Source organism: Pelmatolapia mariae, linkage group LG14 (genome assembly GCF_036321145.2).
Source record: "Pelmatolapia mariae isolate MD_Pm_ZW linkage group LG14, Pm_UMD_F_2, whole genome shotgun sequence".
Classification (NCBI taxonomy): domain Eukaryota; kingdom Metazoa; phylum Chordata; class Actinopteri; order Cichliformes; family Cichlidae; genus Pelmatolapia; species Pelmatolapia mariae.
This window is the reverse complement of record NC_086239.1, coordinates 18,050,225-18,071,025: the sequence shown is the minus strand read 5'-3', so window position 1 is coordinate 18,071,025 and position 20,801 is coordinate 18,050,225. Positions and strand designations below refer to the sequence as shown.

At 39.0% G+C, this 20,801-nt stretch overlaps 1 protein-coding gene and 1 non-coding gene across 3 annotated transcripts in view; both read left to right on the top strand.

Annotated features, from left to right (window-relative positions):
* Positions 1-20,801, top strand: part of pdgfd (platelet derived growth factor d) — a 55,073-nt gene that overhangs the window by 7,253 nt on the left and 27,019 nt on the right. The window lies entirely within an intron of this gene.
* Positions 17,317-17,480, top strand: LOC134642137 (U1 spliceosomal RNA). Its single transcript, XR_010095867.1, has one exon. It is a non-coding gene; the product is annotated as a U1 spliceosomal RNA (small nuclear RNA).

Genomic DNA, 20,801 nt, shown 5'->3' with positions numbered 1-20,801 from the left:
GTTTTGTGTGTTACATCACAATGTCACTCTGTGAAGCAGTTCATCAATAATGTGTGTGGAGAGGAAGCCAATACGATATCTGGTTGTACTATATGGTATGTTGTGCCTAATGCCCATGAACCTGGTCACATCGACTTGTGATATCACACAAGCCTGGCTGAACTGAATAATGACAGGATGTAAATGGGTTCCAAATGTTTTTCTGGGACTATATTAAACACAGGGGTGACAGCAGGGAGGATTATGACTGAGGTTATTTGGAATTCATGAGTCACATTTAGGACACACAACATGAAGCTACTCCCCACCCGCCCACCCAGGCTGAATCAAACACAATTACAGGATCTCCCTTTCAAGGGAATCCCCCAATAAACACTTTTCATCGCGCACATACACACACACGCACGCTTTGCCACACACTTTGCATCAGCCAAAGTTACCCCACCTCTAAATGTTTGGCAGATGGTCTTTTCCTCCCCTGCACAGAAAAAAAAATAGGGCGGTGACCACTTGGACAGTGTAGTGGGAGAGGAGTGTGTGCTGTTTGTGTGGCGAGAGAGAGAGAGAAAGGAAGAGAGAGAGGCAAAGGGTGAAATGATGGCTTGGAAATTGAGTGGGTCTAGGTGTAGAGTCATGTATGATATGGTGCTCATATTTTAGGAGGAGGAAGCGAGGGCGGTGGGAGAGAAGTGGTAGTTTTAAAGGAAGCTTAGAGGGCACAGAGGAGGAGAACGGGGAAAAGGTGTGTAGAGAGAGATATGCCAAGTTAAAAGACCTGTCCTTCTACTTTTCTGCCTCGTCAGCTTCCAAAGATATATAGTGAAACCAATTGCAAGCCAAATGGACAGAGAAGATGAAGGTAAGCAGAACTGATAGAGGAGGGAAAGATAAGCTATTTCTGACGGGGGAGGGGGGTCAAGATCAAGAACAGTGCCAAACATCAGCAGATTATCTGATATCTCAGTATTTGATTAAAATTTGCATGATGCAAAAAAAAAAAATTCCTTTCACCCCTTCTCTAAAATACTAATGTCTAAACAAGAACAATGAATTCCCCAATATTATCCAAAGTTTACAGGAGTTTACAGAAAGAAAAGAAGCAATGACAGGATCTAATACGCCCCATTAACCACAGCAATGTGAGAACCCAAGAACTGTAATTCATGATTTAAAGAAAACTTAACCGTGACCATATCGTCTTGCAGAAATGTGATTATACTGTAACAATTTAGAAAAACATGATGACAAAAAAGTGGTGATGAGGAAAGTTTTGCAGTAAATGTTACAGTTTTAGGAGCATGTTTATAATCTAATTCAGTCGAGTGAAATAGCTTGTTTGTATTTGTACCAATGCCAAGCTTAAACATTTTCATTTTAGCTTTATTTTTCTGACGTGATCATTTATCTTTGTCTTTCTTGCACATGAACATATTACAGTGTTTGGGGAATCCCTGTACACAGTTGCAGACATTTTCTCGAAGGTTGCACACAAAAGAAGATCAGTTGTGTTCTTACTACTAAAAAATGCTCTGGATGGTTTAAGTGAGAGTGCTAGATGCATGGGAATGACCAAAATAATGAATATACATAATTTACATTATTACCATTTGGCAGTGTTGGGTGTAACACATTACAATGCATTACTGTACTAAATTCAGTAATTAAATGACAGTTACAATTATGTTATTACTTACTTTAAAAAGGTGCTTACAAAGGTGTGGGGTGGATAGAAAAAAGACAAACCACAAAATTATGTGTCAATGTATTTCAAGTAATTTTACGGAGTAATGAGAATATAATGTAACGAGTAGTGTAATAAATTAAAAATCCAGAAAATATACCGCATTACTATTACGAAAGTAACGATTAATGTGCAATAGATTACTATTTTGAGTAACAACACTTCCATTTGAATATTTGTATTCTGATGTTTTCCTTATCTTATCCGCCCATAAGAGGTGATATATGTATGGGGAAAACAGTTGACATATTTACTGTTCCTCCAGCCAAAGTGAGCTGAAAACATAAACTCTAATGTACATTCATGCCAAAAGTGGGATAATTCAAAAGTATTGTGGTAGAATATTTTGTAATACTTTCTAGTCTATACTGTGTATAGACTTTGATTACTTAGGCTTCCCATAACTGGCAACTATGGCACTTGTTAATGCAAGCTTGTTATGAGTTGTGCAGAATCATTTATCTCTGTTGATGTGCATCGTCTTCCTTAGCTGTAATAACTGAATTTACAAGCCAGCAATGCACTTTTGAAAATGAGCTGAGTTGGGGACTCAGTAGAGGAGAATTAGAGAGCGTGCTAGAGAGCGAGGTAGAGAGAAAGGGAGACAGATGTTTAGTCCTTGTAGAGTGTCAGTCTTGGCAGCTGAGCCATCGGACTGCCAAATAGCAGGGTGCAAATAACAGAGGAGGGAAAGAGCAAGGAGGTGGAGGTGCACAGAAACAGAAAGCAGTTGGACTAGTGGGTGAAACAGAAGAACAGATTCAATTAAAAAGACAGAGAAGATAATGAAGGTTGAATAAGATAAAGTGAAGGTAGCTAAACAAGGAAGGAGGGAAGCTAAACAAGTAGAAATGTATAACTGTATAGAAGGTAAGAGGTTGACTGGGGTAAAACAAAGAGGAAAGGCTCAAAAAAGGGTGGAGAGAGATGCTGCATTCTGCCAGTGTGTTACAAAAACAGCTGACAAGCAGATGAAAGAGAGAGCTTGTGAAAGTAAGAGGGATAACTTCAGACAACAGAAACCGAGTGATTGATATGGAGAGAGACTGTAGAGGTGTGAAAAGAGTGATATAGAGTGCATGGCATCAAAAAGGAGAAGTATGAGTGGGAGAGGGTTGTGCTGAATAAGCAGTGAATGTGAGATAAACAAGAGATTGAGGGATAAGAAGAGGATAGGAGGAGACAAAAATTTGGAGAGAGAGGAGGGAGGGAGTCTCTGAACAAAGATTCACAGCACCCCCTCAACCTCAGAGAAACGCAGATGAATAAGAATGAGGAATATTAATAGGGAGAAAACATAGTGTGAAGAAATGGAAGTGTGTACTTTGAAGGTAGTAGATTAGTTGCATAGTGAGCTTCTCTCATGGCGTTGAGTCTGCTCCAGTCCTTCACAAACAAAGCTAATGTGAGTCAACAGTAAATGCATGAGAAAACTTCTTATCTGTTTGTATGAGTGTGTTAAAGATACAAGAGAGGAGGACTGCATCTGTGTAGGTATGAGTCCAATAATACCTACTGGGCTCTAAAAGTTTTATTTATTGATCTAGATTTACATCCCTTCATTTTCCCTAAAACTACTCACCTGTAAAACAGCATTTCAGCTCAAATGTCATCTATAACATGTGGAAAAGTGAAGTTTACATGTTCAAAGCTTACAGAGCAATTAAGTAACACGTGGAACAAAGTATTAAATGCAGTAAAATGAATAAATAAAAACATAAAATGCCTACTTAAGGCGCCTGACTTCCATGACCTGTCAGAACAGCTTCTGCTTCCTATTTACACAAACAAATGAACTCTAATTAACAACGCCACTGTAGTTGTACTTGCAGCAGGTGTGTTAATTACATCGATGTCCCTTGGTGCAAGGTGGTACTTTGAAACATGCTCTCTGAGGGGATGGAGAGTGAAATTAAAAGAGTCTGTCTTGCAGCTATTTGGCAGTCATTTGGACTTGAGTTGGAAAGCTGCTGATCTATATCACGCTGCAGGGAACATAGATGCATAAAACCAAAAGATGACAACATCCTCAGTTTGGCACAACAAGAACTGAAACCGAGTGAAAATGATTTCCTGCTGAGCTGCTTTGAAGCAAACGTTGACCTTGCTATCTCAGACCTCTCCCCTTATGGCTCTGTAGGGTTTAATGATTGTATTTTAGATACTATAAGGTGTACGTTTGTAGCATGAATGCATAAATGGTTAACTATGAGAATGCATCTTAAAAACTGCTCACAGTTGGGTCAAATTGCTTAATAAGTCATTTTATACATGGGATTAAGAATTAAAGCATAATTGTTTTTGATCTTTCCTGAGTTATTTCCAAATCAAAGACTAAAGCTATTGCACTATAACTAAGAAAGTGAAGACAGCCATACAATGGTGAGTTATGTAGAATGGTTTCATGAAGTGCATAAATTGTACTGTATTGCATACTATCCATTAGAGATTTCACAGTAGCAGCAATGTAATAGTCAATACTATTATCAGTAGAATTGCACAACATTTACATTCAATGTATTTATTTATTATTAGTTTCGTGGAAAGAGTTTGTGACCTTCTTGTTGTTGAGTGTAACCAGTGGTTTGCACCTTTCTGTATTTATATTCAGCTGGGCAGTAGACTATTTCTTCTTTCTTTTTTTAATCTGATACGTTTATTTTGGTTTTTAGGCCTAATAAAGGACTAATTTTACCTCTGGACCTCAAATTTAGAATTTCAGCAGGGAAAAAAAGCCACCAACTACAAGTTCAACATTTGGAATGAACTCCAGATCTTCTATCTTCTTAGGTTGTGACGAAATAGTGAAAGAGCAGGACTCACTTGGCAGTCCAACTACTTGTCGGTCAGTTGGCCAATTACTTCTCAGAACTGGAAAAGTTTGTGCATATAAATGGCTGCAATTGCTAAACAGCAAATGCAATACCTTTTTGATAAACCCAGTAAATTAAAGCTGAAAATCTGTGTTTCATTAACATCTTGGTTGTTTGATATAAAACCCACTGTGGTAGCAACAGTACAAAAATAATGTGTTACTATCCTAAAGCTTTGTAAAGCCTATTTGCTACAATTTATCCACCTATTTCTCTTAAGGGCTGGGTTATCCTTGGGGAAAAATTATTCCCATCACTCCTCAATATCTGCTGTGCTGACCCTGAAGCATCCTTCAGTGGTTTAATGAGCTCAGTGCCTTGAGACCAATAATCAACTCAACATATCCTGTATTCTTAAAACAATCTGTGTCAACTTACCAAGTTATCTTTTTTCAGACTTGTGTTCATACAAATCTTTACAATACAGTTTGCCAAAAAAAAAAAAAACAGTGGGCAGCAAAAATAATTTACTTCAAGCATTGTGTACAGTGAGAACTCATAAAGGGTGCTGTGCAAAAATGATGCAGAATTTAGCATTCCAGTCATTAATCGTCTGTGAAGGATTGCTTATGGGTCACGTTTGAGGGTGAAACTGACGTGAAACACACTGGTGCAGGTAAATGGTGGTTAGATTATTTTCTCAAACTACACAAAGGTATAAAGTCTTTCAGATGTTTTCAATGCCTGCTGCAACTTTAAAGTGCAAGGTTCAGATCCTGAAAAATGGTATGATAACATTCATTCTCTCGCAACCAGGACTTGAATGAGGGGGAGAACATGACAAATGTCAGAAGTGACACTGCAGAAAGATGAGAGCAGGAGCTGCTCTCACCCCAGGAGATTCGTCCCTGCTGAAGGAAAGAGATAAACACCCTGTGTATTTATGTTTCGTGCTTTTTATATATATGTGTGTTTGAGTGTGCGAAAGGGAAAGTGTGTTTGACAAATCCTCCAGTGCACTGTGAGAGCTATGTCTTTGTTACTCTGACAATGGCGCGCTGACACAAATGAAAAAGATTCCTTTTTTCCTCCTCTGTCAAACACTTTTATCCTTCCTTCCCCTACTGTCAGCGTTTCTGCCCCATATTCACTCTCTGTCTGATTCTCAGTTTGTGTATCTCAGCATTCCTCACACTGTCTCCTACCCTCTACCCCTGTCTTCCCTCTTCTTCATTAGCTTTTCCTCCTCTGTTTTCATTTCATCATTAACTCTATGAATATTGGTATCTGAGCAGCAGAGAACGAAGAGAAGGGAGCTGCAAGTGTTGAGGGGGAGAAGCAGGGAATTATTAGCGCAGAGAAATGGGGATAGGGGACCTGGATAGGAGTAAAGGAAAATGGCATTGTTAGAGGGCTATCAAAGAGGGAAAATGAGAGTGAGTGGCAGAAAGATTAAGTTTAAAAAGAAAAGGAAAGAAGGAGAAACTAAGAAAGAAATGACAGGAGGATGGTGCCGTGTGCTACTGTGGAGCCTGCAGAAGGATAAGTGATCCCAGTGGTAGATAGAAGGTCAGATACTCACTGACAGTGAGACCACTGTTTAACCCTGCACTAAGACCACACACACACGTGCACACACGTGCACACACGTACGGCTTGTGCTTGCGCGCATGCTTTCTACAACAAACACGAATGCACATTTGCAGACACACACAGCTGACGTGAGGCGGACAGACTGAGAGCAGGATGGCTGTCAAAACATCAGCATCTGCTCAGGATCACACACAGCGCTCAGAGCAAACACACACACAAGCATACATCGAGCAAACAGCATCCAAGCCGCCCTTAGAGGGATCGAGTCTGATTTTTAATAAACTCGCGCTACCCCAGCTGGGGCATAACAAACACACATACACACACAGACACACACGGGCAGATAGTGCCACAGCCCAGCACCATGTCTCCTCATTTCTTCTTTCATACAGTAGAAAAGTTAGAGGGTTTTTTTGGAACGGTGATGAAATTTCAAGATAAATATGCTTTTTTTGCAAATGAAATTCATTAGATGTTGATCATGTGTATATAACATTGTTTATAATACAATACTGTATAAGGTGTGTTTAGATCAGTGCGCATCGGTATGCAACTATCACTGTGTGTGTATGTATGTGGGCAAATCAGGGCTAATTGATTGTCCTCGTCAGCCCTGCTGTTCAGACTGCAGTAGCTGTCAGCAGGAGCCAACTGCTACTCTAACAAGCCTTACAAACACACACTTTTATATTCTCACAAGCGCACGCATTATCACATTAACTCTTAATGCAGAGACACACAGACTTGTGATAAATGTAGTCACAGGACATACAAATCCATGCAGACAGACAGCTTACGAGGTCTATAAAAAGCAGATGTCAGTCCTGATATTTACCGTTTGTATTTGTATGATGGATTTTATCTTAAGAATCAGTTTTGAGCTGTTTACCTTCTATTTGTCTTAAAGGAACAGTAACCAACAGTTCACAATGTTACTTGTGAAGGTACCTCATCAAACAAAGTGCGTACAATGGAATATAATGAAAATGGCAAATAACACTCTGTATCAAGACACACTCTCATATGGGGACGATATTGCTGATGAGGGCTTAGTAAATGCTCTGCATCAAGGAGTTAGAGGCTACGTCGGGACGAGCCCCTCTCATCCCTCATCCTTCCCTTCTCCCTGTCCCCCCCCTCAGAACCTCCTTAAAATCTGTTGTTACAACTTGAGCTGACTCTCCTCATCTACCTGCTTTCTCCTCTCACTTTCTCTCCCGCTTGCAGGCACAGATTCCTCTCGTGTCTCACTCAGTCATCACCCCTCCAACATTCTAGTTCTTTCCTCCATGTCCTCCTGTCAGTCTTACTTTTAACATTATACAAGGAAATTTTTGCTTCATCTTCCTTATTTAGCAAGATGGGAAAAGATGTCAGACACCATGCTGTGGTTCCGTCTCCAGCCTTCACTTGGTGCCGCACTGTATTTGTGTATGGCACCACACAGCATGTACAACACTGTGGCCAGAAAAGGATTTATTCATGTTATGCATAAGCCACAATCTGTATTCAGCTTAGATGTCGGAGAAAAAAACCTTCTGACGGAAATACCCACAAGTTTTAGTTTAGTTAGCTTGTTTCACTTCTACGTTCTTGTAAAGTAAATGTAAAAGTTATAAAAATGTTTTGGCTTTAGTAATGCTGCACTTTTGTGTTTATTTGAATTGTATTTAATAAAGGAGGCAAATATAATTGAAGTTACTGACATAAATTGGGCTCTAATATGTGTAGTTAGTATGCCACGATGTATTGGTGAAGTGGTTGGAATGTGTTGACTATGAAACATGCTTTAATGTGCATTGATTATGCATGTGAGCCCCATCTCCCTAATTCGATTTCTGTGTTTATGTGAATATGTCATGCGCCTGTGCGTCTGCTTATGCAGACTGCCTCTGCATTCATGTGTCAGGCTGCCAGAGTCGCTAAACCACAGTGTCTCCGCTGACCTGTCCTCAGTGCTGATTCAGCGTTGTTCCCCCCACTGCATTATTCAGCGAGCTTAGCCAAGGTGTTAAACAGGAGCACATCACTGCAGAGGATGCGAGCATGCTAAGTGGACTGGCAGAAGGCAAGGAGAATGTAGAGATGTTAACTTAGTGCTATGGAGAGATTAGCTTATAGAAACAAGACTAAAGCTGTATCCTGTTTGGATTTACGGATGTTAAAAACCCACGGTAAATCAGCTTGAGTATTTAATTCAGATTAATACATTATCCTTCTATGTGATGCATAAGTAATGTGGGAGATTGTCACAGTCAAAATAAGATTCTCTAAGGTACTTAAAAACAAGTAATGTGTCTTTAAACGCCCGAAACACTGGCTTGTCTTGATTTTAGTTTGGAAAAGCGTGGAAATTGTTTGCGTGCAAATCAGGAGCATGAAGACCGGAAATAACATTTTTCGCTGTTGATTTAATGCTACTCATTCAAGTTGTTTACAACTTAAAGGTGCTGTTCTCCACTGCTGAACAATGAGGCAGTTTTCACAAAAAGCCACTTGTAAGAGTGACCCAAAAGCAAATCAAAGCCAGTCCCATGACTCACACGTTAAAATCCCATCGTAACAGTAGAAGTACAATAGTAGCAGCAATGACAAAGAAGCCATGTATCAAAGAAAGAAGTTAAGTTATTCTTTTTCATCTAGTTTTTTTTTTCATTATAACTAAGATTTCCTACATGTTACAGCAGCACAAAGGACAAAAAAGCAAATTAGAGATATATTAGAAAAATAAAAATAGAAACATAAATAAGAAAAGCAGTGCAGAGATAAACTCATACATGCAGTAACCTACATACACAGAGATTTTTTATGTGCATAAAGTGCAGTTGAAGTGATACATGTATATTTTAGCAAGCATGTATTGTACCGTCCGACTGGAATGAAGTACCTATGATAGGGCTTGGTACTACATGCTGGCTGCACGGAGCTGTTTGGGGCCACTGCAGTCTCATGCAGCAGGTGAGAGGTGTTGTCCATAATGGAAATTAACTTGGCTGAGATCCTCCTTTCACCCACCTCCTCAGTTTAGGAGACTGGCCAGGACAGAGGTGGCCCTCTTTACCAGTCTACAAAGTCATTTCCTCCTTCTCTCTGTGCTGCCACCCCAGCAGACAACTACATAAATGATTGCAGAAGCCATCAATGTGTCATAAAAGGTTCTCAGTAATGTCCTGGACATCGCAAAAGACATAAGCACGCCCAGCAGCTGGCTTTGACTCTTGTACAGAAATGGGTGTTTTATTTAGAGATTGTAAAGGTGAAAAGCATTTTAGAATCCACTGATAAACAAAGGGTACAACAAAAAACACAAAACCTTACACATCCTAATAATTCATTTATTGTAGAAGAGTTTAAAATCAATTTTAGATAATGTGTTTAAAAGAATTACACAAAAACCTCATTCAAAATCGAATCCACGGGCAATCTTTTCACCTTTACATTGTGCTCCACTCCTGTTAATTAAAAAATCTTTGCTGGCAAATAACATGTTTAGTCACCTGACCTGATCTAGTAGAAATAAAATATAAAGTCTTTCATTCTTGATGGATGTGAATAACACTGTAGGAAAGCACTCCACAGCTGTGCAATCCCTCCACATTTTTCATTTATTTTGCGTACAGCGCTGGTTTCTGCTGCTTTAGAAAAAGTGCATTAGGGGCATGTTGGCCATTCTCCTGAAGCGGTCGTTACTCTCCGTGTTTAGTGGACACATATCTTTGAACAAACAGTATGTGATTGTGTTGGTGATTTCACTGCATCTTTGTGAGCTACAAGAATACACCAACGGGCTGTACAGACTCACATTTATGGATGTGTGAGTTGATGTTCGATGATTCACCTTAGCAACAACCACCGCATTGTTTTTCTTGTCCTTCGCTGATTATACTTTTTATGGTGTGTGTTTTTTAGATGGTTGAATAAGTTGCCTTTGCAGTGCATGGTTCATGGTCAACATCACAAAGTATTTCCAAACAACTGATGATGATCCACTTTCAGGGACAAGCTTTTTGCCCTCTGCTTTGCCAGATGTTAGAGTTTTGCTTTAAGTCTGTCTCCTAATGTAGTTTGACTTGGCCAGGCTAGTCCAGGAAACCTAAAGCTACACAGAGAAGATGTGATCGGCACAGTGATTTAGGGAGCGCTTGATTGACATTGTGTTCAATTGGCGGAGCACACATTTTCAGTATCAGTCAGTTATGTTCCTTTTATTGTGGGAAGCCAAAATCACGATGGAGATTAAAATTTGATTAATTGTGCAGAAGGCATAAAAAACAACAAGTTCACTGTGAGACAGGTTGAACAGCTCACTGCCTACATTTTAAAATTGATCTCACAGTTGGCTACAACAAAATATAAATGAAAAAAATTATTGTAAAAGCAGAACAGAAAAAGTTTATCATCCACATCTGTCTCCTGATCAACAGACCTGAGGTCTCTCTCTCATCCACTGTTCCCACTGCTCTGCTTTAGTCTGCAGCCCTCCTCAGTTCTGCTCCTTAGGCCTGACACATGTCCGTCTGACTGCCCTGCTTCAGATTTCCTTTATTATTAGTTCATATTAGTTTTCCACACCCTGGACTCTATGCTCAGTTCAACTACAGCTCCCCTGCTGCTCTGCACAGCCAGCAATGTACCCAGTTCTCCACGTATCCAGTCACACACTCTGCACCTGCTCGATATCCCATCTACAACCCATTCAGCCCTGCAGTAATTATTCATCTCTATCTAGCTACAGTCCCCAATATATTTATCTATTAAGTCTAACAAGCTAGCTCTGGCTCATGTTATAGCAGACCTTATATCCAAATGTGTAAACAATTCTTATTTTTTCTTGAGCACAGCATTTTACATTGATTTCTATGGAGTCAAAAACATTATCAGTGGTTTTACAAAAGACCATTTTAGAAAAAAGTCACGTAATATCAGTTGATGGGCTTTATTTTAACACTAGAACTGGAGGGCAGTCAGTGTGACCCTGTCGGAAGGCATAAAAAACAACTACAGTCCCCTGTTTATTTTTTAATCAATCATATTCACCTAGCTTTGACTAATGTTATAGCAGCAATCATGTTGCTTGGAAACGCTGCATCCTGCAGTAGTGGTTTTAGATTCATTTCTATGAGGTCAAAATGACGTCCGCGGTGATTCTAGGTAAAATCTGTCATAACTTTTTTCTTCCAGACACCCCAAAATTCAGAATTTGGTAAATAAGTCTGATTTAGTAAAAGTTATGAGATGGTGGATTTGATTTTAACAGAGTTACAAGGTTTTTAACAGTGTTAACATGACTTTAAAATCCCAGTGGGTCAAAATGACATGTTGGTGGTTCTAGTGTTAGGAGAAGAAATAAACAGGGGCCCGTTCTTCGTACCTCGCTAAGTAAGTTAGCTGGATTTGATTGTTGACGATTTCGCGTGATCTTGGATCGTTCGGTTCTCCGAAGCTCATCCGGGACTTGCTGTCATAGCAACAGATCCGTAAGCGTAAACCTGCTTGGGAGCAGGCTTACTTTATGTAAACAGGATTAGATCGCGGCCACTCAGGTATGTCCGCTTCATTTATACGAAAGCAACAGCGATATTTCTCCACTGTTTTTCCATAAATAAATATTATCAATGTAACTAAAGATAATGCAGTATTTGATTCTTTTATTGATGTCATACAGATACATACAGGTCATTTCCTAAAAAAAGGGAAATGTATTATTAATCATTCTATTTCATGTATTTGATTATTTCAGATGTAATTCATATTTTAGAGTAGTAATAGTAAATTACTTCGTGTAATCAAGATGAGAGACCACGGCTATAAAAGCGAAGGTGGATTTGGGAAGTCTTTATATATATATATATATATATATATATATATATATATATATATATATATATATATATATATATATATATACATATCTCAACTTACTGTGCATGCTTCAGTCACCCCTTGCATGGGAACAGGTAGAAGTGATGGGGTGTTATGTAAAACTACACACAAAAAACCCCACAATGTCAATACATGTCACAGTACAAAAAGCATTTTAATTAAGGCAACAACCAAATATTTTACATTGTACAAATAGAATTATGAGCTCATTTACCAGTTATGAAGGTGCTGCTACTGCACCCCGGCTGCTGGTCTAAGGAAGAGCTGCCCCCAGGGATGCCCTCAACAATGGGTCTGGTGGCATTCAACCCTAGGGCCAGCTCCTCTGCCGGGGTGTGACGAGGGGGTGCAGGACCACCACCTGTCTTTATTTGCTCTGCCCTTTTCTTGGTTGCTGTTATAAACAAACAAACAGATTATTTCAGGGTCTCTTTTCAAGAGACTAAAAGCAATATAAGTGATAAATATTGCCATTCTGTAGAATATTCTTATATTTCACTTTTACTTGTTCCCATGTTCTAGTGGGTCCTGTTGTGGCTCTAATGTGGAAGAGGATATAATGTAATATAACATAATATGATATAATATAATATAATATGATATGATGTAATATAATATAATAAATTACTTACGAGTTTAATTTGTCAGCAACTTTCTGCCAGCCCTCTCTCCTTGCTTTTGCAGCATTTGCAGTGTTCCCCTGCGTTTTAATTAAACTCTGAAACTCCTGATATCCCTCAATCAAGAGTTCTTGCTCTGCTGCCGAAAAATACTGAGCGCGCTCCTTCGACATCTTCGCCGACCAATCAAAGGGTTGCCGATCAATGGTTCTACTATCGATGCGTAGCCCCTTTTAAGCCACCCAGTGATCTCACATTACTTCATCCAGCTATACTAATAGTCAACAACAGGTGTGTTCGGAGAACCGGATTAGCGAGCTCAAAGTTGGCGCGATGATTTGATCTTGGATGTGTCATTTGATCTTGGATGTAGTAAGCGAGGTACGAAGAACGGACCCCAGGTCTTCAGCCTGGAAAACGAAAACAAACAAACAAAAACAAAATCCGCTTAGGACTCCCTTCTCTTTAAGGCAACTTTACAGGGTGATCTTTTAGATTGGAGTTTCAGTCAGGTGGGTACCCTCACTGCCAAAACACCAAACTTTAGCCTGAAAAGTGTCATCCACAGACTACTGGGTTATATGATGATTTTTTGCAGTGTATAATACTTAACATCCTTTATCATACATATCAATAAACATCATTAAGACATTTTAACATATTATCTTTTCAACTCAAACTTAATCCCTGATTTCCACTCACTCAGGCACAAATCACTGAGAGCTGTTTGTCCCTTTTCTTTGTATCCATTAGACTAATTTGCCCTCATCAACAGGTGTTGAGTCATAGATGCCTGAGAGCCACTTGGAAAAGTTAAGTGGATGCTAATGCTAATCAAAGGCCTAAAAGGACCATTGAAACTCACTGGTGAAGATGTGAGGGCCAGCTAAAAAGCTCCAGTACCGAAGGAAATTTAAATGCGTTGTGAGTCATGGCTTTGCATTGATGTTTTGTCTTTGTTTATGCCTTTGAAATAGATGAAAAAAACAAGATAATGATGAATTTGCACAAATCTGTGCACATCACAACAAAGCAAGTGGAACACTTACACAAACATACACATAGACTCATATATATATATGCACACATAATAATACATTTTTTGCATATTTATGAGCCCAACTCAGATATGCTCTTTTGTGTAACTTATACAGTTTTCATGTGTTGAGATATCTTGGGGCTTCTGTTGTTGTTTTCGCTGCACAGTAGCCGTGGCCACTGCTCCATCTTTCCTTTTTTGTCCTGACCATCGTTTCCTCTTTTACTCTTGTTTTTCTCAACATCCCAGAGTTTCCCAGTTTTTCTCACACCCATTCCAGCTTTTTTCATCTCTACTCCATCTCTCTTATTGTTTTGCATCCCATATCTTTCTCTTTCCCCACCCTACCGTCTTTCCCTGCGAGGATGTCCACAAAGAGTTTTCTAGCTCAGTTAACAATAATTTGGTCACATCTGTTTGTCTAACCTCATCTGTCCGTGTCACAGGGCACGCCTTTGTTTCAGCTTCAAAGGGCCATGAAACTCTTTCTCACACATATTCACACATGCACATTCCCTGAAATGAAAAAAAACCCCAAAACTTTTAAATCCACCCTACAACTCACAAACTCTTTCTTATGCTCTGTTTCAAATGCTCATGCTGTCACCCTGAAAACATCCACCCACATAGACACTCACAATGGGTGTAACTACTGCTGCGAGTAGAGAATGGAGAGAGGCGAACACCCTACAGTGTTTAGGAATTGCCCCCAGGCAGGGGGTTATAAGGATAAGTGCCCTGTCATGATAAGTTTGGTCATGATAAGCATTTTCACAAGTGACAAGAAAAATGGATGGATCTGATACACACTTAGGGGTGGGTTTTGATAATCGATTTATCGATTAAAATCGATTCTAGCTTGGATAACGTGATATCGATTCATTAAAATCCTGAATCGATTTTTTAATATAAATTTATTTTGCCCAAAACGCCAGAATCTCAGGTTAAACCTCACAAAATTTCAACAACCACCAAACAGCTAAAACAGTAAATGAGAGCAGGTACACGGATTCTGAACAAAGACGTAAACACACAGCGCGGAACCGCGGATCAGAATCAGTGAGACGTCGCCTTTATCACCCGATGGCACGAACACGGTCGGGGCTGAAAGCCGACAGCTCACTGATTCTGATGTTTCAGTGGGTCCGTGCTTTGTGTTTACGCCCTTTTTGCGCTGATTCTAAAGCTGTTAGTTTTATCTCTCTCCAAACAATATTGACTGAACCAGCAGCAAAAGAAGATCCAAACTACGCTTCACATAAACATCGTCATGAACTCCCTCTGACTTTTGCTGTTTTGCTTCCACCACAATAAAATCACACGTCATGCACAGCTCTCTCTCTCTCTCTGTATACGTCGTTTTCTGCATTATTCGCTTGCTTGTTACGCACAAGTCTACCGTTGTTTACAGCGTTGTTGGCCGCTGTTTTTTTTTTTTCCTTTTACTTACTTCCGAAAAGAAAACCTAATTTCTGCTGTTCAATAGGCTTCTGAACAAATTTAAACTTTTTAAAATTATGCAAAATGCAAAACGCTTAGCCGTGTCTCTATTAAAACCTCTGTAACTTCAGAGGTAATGTTCATATGTTGATTAATGGTTTTCTTTTCGTTTTTGATGTACTGCAGAATATTTTTATAAAATCCCAGGCCAGGAAAATCACCTTCATGTTTTTCTGTGTTTTATCTTCAGCTGCTTTGACACAATCTTTGACACGATCTGCTGTGATGCTCACACAAGTCTTGCGAGTGTCAGCTTCCTTTTTATAGATACAAAAATATGTAAATGTACTGATCTGAATTATAATATTTCTGACTGTCTGAGGCAAAATTTCCCAGATTCAAATCGAATTGAATCGAATCGTGGATCGAATCGATTCGGGACCTTGTGAATCGGAATCGAATCGATTCTAGAAATCAGTGACGATACCCAGCCCTATACACACTGTAGTTTTACCTGCAGGAATCTGAAAAAAAAGAGTGAGAGTGTGATGTTTGCATGTGAAAAGTTAAATATGCATGTAAATCAATGTATTTACAGCCCTGACACTGATATGACTCAGGCACCAAAAGCTTTGAAATACAAAGTTCTGCCTGATAATGTTGCCTGGCAACTAAGAGTTTTCTTAGCAAATGTTTCAAAAGTCAAACGTTAGTGTGTTGCACACATTTATAGTCCAGACGAAGTATTTGCCTCACTTTTTACCTAAAAAGAATCAAAATGAAAGTATGATGATCTGGCAGGTATGGTACATAGTTTTTGAGCATAGTCACAGGGAAGCAGTTGAATGACAGGTTGTTGGTAGAGATCTTTTGTCGTCTTCTGCAGCTTGTAACTACATCGTAACCGAGTATATCTCAAGATATTTTCCCCTGTTTTCCAGCAACTAGATGTAGCTCGTGTTAAATATAAGCATTAACCTGCGGGCCTTAAAAATGAAGCCAGTGTACTGTAAAAAAGTGCAGCTTGAAACCGGCGTTAAGGGAACCAGTTCCCATATGTGTTGTGGCTGTTACTCAAAATAATATATTACAACATTGTATTACTTTTTTTAAGTGATGCATTACATTACTAAATTACTCCTTTGACAAAGTAATTGTTGACTCTACATTGGACATTACTTTTACATTACTCAGTAACATCTTTCATATAGTTACCAGTTAATAATAATAATAATAATAATAATAATAATAAAGTTTATACATATAAAACTTTACAAAGTCCTTTTCCAAAACAATAAAAAAGCAGAAAAAAAAGAAGAAAATTATAACCCAGTTATATTAGGCCAATAACATGAACATCAGTTCATCAGCAATCCTTATCATAATGAGGACAAACGGGATCTTTCTTTAAGTCTTTAAGTAAGTTATCCAGCCCAAAGAGCACTTCACAGTGATTCTTTTATAGATACAGGTCAGGGTAGAAATACGAGGTTATGGGCCTGTCTGCTCATCACGGCTTTTTGGTTACCTGCTGAAGATCAGACTCTGGCTGTGTGATGGGGTCAGCATACTTATCTGTAATATCACTCTGGATTCTTCACTACTAATTTTGTATTAGTGTGTTGTCTTTGTAGAGGCTTCCAAAAAGTTGATGTGGTGATATCAGCAGCAGGTTGCTCTTTCTGACCTGGGCACAGTTTGCACATCATGTTCTCGTCCTTTTTTAGAAATAAAAATAATTTCTCCACTTCTCAAATGTTGTAGAATGCTCCTCTATTTTCCTCCTTCACTGAAGTTTGCATTAGCAAGTGTAAAGAAAAAAGGGCATGTTATTTTTCCCATCTGCCTATTGTGCAGACATCGTAACAATAGTAACAACAGTAAAAACAGTAAAAACAGTATTGCAATACTGGCATTACTGTGTTATAACATTTTTATGTCATTACAAAGTAAGACACTACACCCACACACTGATTTCCACTGACTTGTTAAAATAGCCGACATGTTTGCAGCTTGGTACAAAATTTCTTTGGTCTTTTGCCCTTAGGAAAAGCTGTGCAAGTGTGACTTTTTTATGATCATCTATTTATAGTTTTTTAATTCTGTAGTGACTGAACCGAACCTCTTAACTCTTTGGTAACTTTTAAAGCACTTTAAATGCATATATTCTTATATATATTAATGCACATACTTACCTGGCAGGGGAGATACCATGATCACCAAGGTGGTTCACCCAGGGCGAGGCTCAGCCATTGCACTGCGGTTGTGCTGACCCCTGTGAATTCCCCAAATGCGGGAATCTCAACTGCATAATTTGTGGTAGTGGGGGACTGCGTTCGCGCTCTCCCCTCATTTGTAGGGGCAGGGATAGCTCAGTAGGTAGAGTGGTGGCCCCATGATCGGAAGGTCGGGGGTTCGATTCCCCTGAACAGCTACCCTGAGGTACCCCTGAGCAAGGTACAGTCCCTACACACTGCTCCCCGGGCGCCCAATGGCTGCCCACTGCTTCACTGAGTGAATGGGTTAAATACAGAGAGGAATTTCCCCACGGGGATCAATAAAGTACACTTTCTTTTTTAAATATTCTTTGGTGGTTTTTAGTACGCAGTACATCTAAAGCTGGTCGATATACTTTCTAACCACGACTTGATTGCTTACAAATATGGCAGAAGCTCTGTTTTGTGTGAGATAATAAATGTAGTGTGTCCACACTACATTTATTTTCTCTCAGTCAATTCAATTCAATTCAACAACAGTCGCCTCAAGGCGCTTTATATTGTAAGGTAGATCCTACAATAATAGATATAGAGTAAAACCCAACAATCATATGACCCCTTCATGAGCAAGCACTTTGGGGACAGTGGGAAGGAAAAACTCCCTTTTAACAGAACGAACCAGGCTCAGGGAGGGGCGGGGCCATCTGCCTCGACTGAGAGCCGTTTGTCTTTGCCTCCTTCATAGTGCAATCAGTCCACACAAATATCCCAACACCACACACTTTGACAATGAATGCAGAGGGCATGCATCAATTTGAATAAAAGAAAATGGCACAGATTAATGTAGGCCAGTAATAATCGTAAAGAAAATGTAAAATATCAGAAAAAGATGTAATATAATGATTAATTATAGTTTTTTTTTTAACTACATACACCACAGGTTTGACCTGGTCATGATTCATGAAATATTATTAAATGTTAAATATAAGACTTTACATTAGGCATCTATTACTGGGGAAACAAGGAAAAAGTGATTCATCGTGATTAGAAAGAGAGTGAAACAGAGGAGATGATGCAGAAATGAGCAAAGAGAAGAAGCCAGGAGGGAGTAGATATGTGGGGTAAGAACCGATGCTGACCAAAGCTGACACCCCTCGGCATGCACTGTTCACCCCAGGATATATATGTGTGTGTGTGTGTGTGTGTGTGTGTGTGTGTGTGTGTGTGTGTGTGTGTGTGTGTGTGTGTGACTTTTTCATGCCTTGTGCTTGTGTTTTGAGCATGACAGAGAAACAAAGGGGCATGTTTACAGCTGATTTGTCATGAGAAAGTGGTAAAACAATGAGCCTGCATAAGCATTACAGTGAAGCACACACACACACACATATATGTATATATATATATATATATATATATATATATATATATATATATATATATATATACATATATATATATATATATATGTATATATACACACACATATATATGCCTTGAGCATTTAGCCAGATGGAAAAGGCTTTGGTTATTTCTCATGGGTGGAAATACTCTGAGCATGTAAGTGCAGCTCTCACATCCACAACCAATACACACTCACATGTACACAAACACAGAAACAGCGACCCATATATACCCCAGTTCCTAACAGATATGCCCATATGAACCTATTGCATACACATAAACAACTAATGATAAAAACGAATACACAGACGCACACATTTACACATGCTCGCTGTGTTTATCAGCAGTTTTGCTGTTAATGGACAGTACACTCTGTTACCAAACACAGATGAATAAACAACTCAGCAGATAACGCAGATGGGTCTGTCGTCAAAATATTTTGGGGGGGTTTTAAGCTAATATTTGAAAGTTCATATTTTTTATTCATACTATGACAAGTATTTTTGTCATAGTATGAATAAAGTTGGCCAAAGTGCTGCATACAAACTACTACGCAACATACTGAATGGTTTATTGTTAGTGTTTCCGTTTCTATACTTTTTGAGGCACATCTATCTAAACTGATCATTGAGTGCTTTCATGGTGCTGTCGTTATAATATCCTTGCACTGTTTGTGTACTCAGTCCAGAAATAGTCCAGGGCTAACATTACTCAATTCTACACACAACTTTATTGTTATCTTTTTATGTTTTTCTAGACACCAAGGTGAGATGCTTCAGCAAATTGAAGTGATGCATATATTACCTTTTCCAGACTAGCTGTTTTTCTCTGCTGTCAATAAACTAATCAGCTGCTGGCTGTAGTTTTAACAGACAGTGTATCACTATGTCATCTTAACTCTCCACTAGAAAGCAAGTAAAGCACATTTTCCCCCAAAAAAGTATTTTGACCTGTCCATTAAATACTTAATTGTGATTTTTGAAACAGGCGTAAATACTTAGTTAATAATCCTGAAGCACATCAAAAATAAACACCTGCTTTTTTTTATTAAAAAGAGTAATGCCACCTTGAATAAAAACAGCAATCTCTGGGTAGTTTTTCACAGCTGAAAGTGAATCCATTACGTGTGTCCTGCTCTCTTGTATATGTGTGTGTTTGTGTGTGAAAGTAATGAGAATTCATTGTGAGGAGATGAAAGTCAGACAGGATATGTTAGACAGGGGATGGGAGATGTAAGAAATGGGGTCGCCTTGTTATAGGTAATGTCCTCTGGGACTGTGTCTCTGTGTGGGAATTCATCATACAGTATGTAAACTGTCACTCAAGAAAAACAGAGTTTGCTTCACACAGAACAGACACTTGAACTAAAAAAGATATTTACTTTTTAATATTTACTCTTTGCACACCTGTGACTTCACCAAAATCTGATTTTAATTAAGAGAGAAACATAAAGTTTCATATCTTAGCTTCAACATCAGTTCCCTCCGAGCAACTTCAGTGCTTTCTCTAAAGAGCTATTTTTCCTTCCGTGATGCATCATGTTGCTGGTGATTAGAGTGTGATTGGCACTGGTATCAGAAATAGATTTCAGCACCATGGAGAACATTACACTCTGACACTGGAGGTGGGAGAGCCAAATTTAATTAGGGAAAAATTAACCACATACATCCTTCAAGACATGCATGCATCCAAATACACACATGTATAGCCTGAACCTTTTTCTTGTAACTTGCCACATCCATAAACACACACAGCCATGTATATATGACTTCAGAGGACATTGCATTAACTTCCATTCATCTGACAGAAACGTACCCTAACCTTATCAAAACGCTAATGCTTTACTACAAACCCTAATCTAAAGCCAACTTTATAAAGAGCTCTTCATCTCGAAAGGGAAGGATTTAAAAGGTACTTATTTTTTTGTCTCATAAGGAAGACACAGACCCATAAAGTAGCAGGTTGTAGGTCCTCGCAAAATGATTAACACACACACACAGAAACTGACTGCCAATTAAACTCTCAGACTCCTGATCTGACACTTAAATAACTGTG